Below are 2,556 nucleotides of genomic sequence, written 5' to 3'. Positions count from 1 at the left end.
AGGGAGGAAGCAACTTACCCTCCCTCTTCTCCTGCCTCCTCCTGGCTGAATGAGGGCCGGAAGCGGGGCGGCCGGAAGCAGGGGGTGGGGCTTCGTCATGTGCCCCGCCCCCCGTACCTCACCTGGGGGAACTGCGATCCCCCCCGAAATGACCTCTGGGCACCGCCCGATCTTGTCAGATCTCAGAAGCTAAGCAGGATCAGCACCAGCTAGAATTTGGATGGGAGGGAGACCTCGGAGGAATACTACACAGAGGCCTTGAAACCCCCACCTGGGGTTGCCATACGTCAGCTGTGACTTGACAGCGCTTTCCACCACCAATGGGGGAGATGCTCCAGTGTACCTGATGAAGTGAGCTCTCATTCATGAAAGCTTTTGCTGGAATACATTTTGCTTATTTCGAAGGCACCTCTGGACTCCTACTTTGTTTTGCTGCTCCAGACTAAATCACAGCTACTCATTTGGAGTTATCTCATGGGAGGCTTTGGTTTCCTAGTGAGCCTCCTTGCCTGTCGTCTCTTTCCACAGGCTCTAAATCTCCCCCACGTCATCTTCCGCCAGCAACCACTAGGTATCACTGCCTCCCAGACTTCCCAGGACTCCTGGTTAGTTTTTAAGCTTTCCCCCTTCCAGGCATCTTGTTTCCCTGGAAGCCTGGCAGCTGACCTTTCCTCTAAAATCACAGCTAGATAATCTTCCTCCAAGAGAGATGACAGAGACCAATGCTGGGAGGTATGGGTGTGACTGAACTCCTCATTCAGGAAAGAATAATGCGTAGCCTTGTGACACCTTGAAAACGTAACAGAATTACGTTCCAGCAGAGAAGCTCTCTTGGACCTGCAGCCGGCTTCTTTAAACGTTCTTCTTTGCATCTGAAGAAGTCGCAATAGCTATGCTGGAGTGAAATTTTGTTAGGCTTTGAGGAGCCATAAGACTCTGGTTTGTTTTTGCTGCCACAGAGGAATGTGGCCACCCCTCTGGGGTTAATCAAGGAAGTATCTTCCCCCACCCCCTCTGAAAAAGAAAAGGCAATTTTGACAGATGAGTGATATAGACATACTATTTATTATTATTATTTATTTATTTCAAATTATATCCCGCCTTGCCCGTGCAGCAACTGGCTCAGTATCGCAGCCAACGTGGATCCTGTTTGGCTCCTGAGATATGATGAGGTCAGGCTAGCCTGGGTCGTCCATGCCAGGACCCAGGATGCGCACATAGCCCTTTTTTTTTTTAGTGATACGTAGCAAAGGGGGAGGGGGAGAGACCAACTCTCTTTTTGTCACAAAACTTCCCTGCCTAGTGATAATTCTTCCTTTTTCTTACAGACTTAGGTTGAAGTTTAGCATTAAATAGTGGCTGTAGAGATTGAAACCAGGGTTCCCTAAAGGGTGCGTGCACGCAAAAGCTCATTTGCTTAACTTGCATTAACTTATTTGCCTATGCCACACCCCCTGACATCACCGGAAGTGTGTCAGAAGGCAACACCCACCGCTCAGGCTCCACTGGACTGTTTTGGATCGCTAGCTATGGGGGGAGGGGACAACGTGCAGATCTGTCCTCGCAGAGGAGGGAGAGCTTGTGCCTGAATAAAACTTGGTCTTAAAGGTGCCACTGGACTGAGGGGCTGGGGGGCTGGGGGGAGCTCTGCAACTTACCCGGCTGCTTCTTGCTCTGACTGAGGGCTGCTGGGAGTAGGGGGCGGGGCTTGTTGCATGTGCCCGCCCCCTGGGCTCTTTACTGCCGGAGTGCCGCTCCTGTGCGCTCCTGCAGGAAATGACCCCTGCCTTGAATAAACCTTTGTTGGTCTTAAAGGTGCCACTGGACTCCAAATTTGTTCTGTCCCTGACCTGGATGGGCCAGGCAATCCCAATCTTGTCAGGGTGGGCCTTGGTTAGTACTTGGATGGGAGACCACCAAGGAAGTCCAGGGTTGCTGCACAGAGGCAGGCGGTGGCCAAACCACCACCTCCTGCCTTGAAACCCCTACAGGGTCAGCATAAGTTGGCTGTGACTTGACGGGACTGTGCATGCGCCTCTGTGCTGGTTATGTGTATAGTTCGTAGGCCGACCTAATGATGGCGCTGTTTGGAATGAAACCCTGCCGTGGTCCTTCCTCCCCCCTTAATCGTGCCATTGTGCACTTCCAAGCTAGTGGCCCTCTAAATCTACTTTTGATGTTAACCAGGGCTTTTTTTGTAGAAAAAGCCCAGCAGGAACTCATTAGCATAATAGGCCACACCCAACAGAAGAAACTCATTAGCATATTAAGCCACACCCCTGACACCACAGCTCATTAGCATATTAGCCCACACCCCCATGTTACCACACTCACCTTTTGCTTCTTATTCTGTTTACCTTGTCTTGTCAAAACCCAGGGCCTTTTTTTGTAGCAGGGACATCTTTGCACGTTAGGCCACACACCCCTAATGTAGCCAGTCCTAATGAGTTTCTGCTGTTGGGTGTGGCCTATTATGATAATGAGTTCCTGCTGGGCGTGGCCAACTCGGGAGCCAGCCAGAACTCCGTTCCTGTGCGTTCCTGCCCAAAAATAGCC

The sequence above is a fragment of the Gekko japonicus genome, unplaced genomic scaffold (assembly GCF_001447785.1).
Source record: "Gekko japonicus isolate JY-2015 unplaced genomic scaffold, Gekko_japonicus_V1.1 scaffold299, whole genome shotgun sequence".
Lineage (NCBI taxonomy): Eukaryota > Metazoa > Chordata > Lepidosauria > Squamata > Gekkonidae > Gekko > Gekko japonicus.
This window is presented reverse-complemented; position numbering follows the sequence as displayed.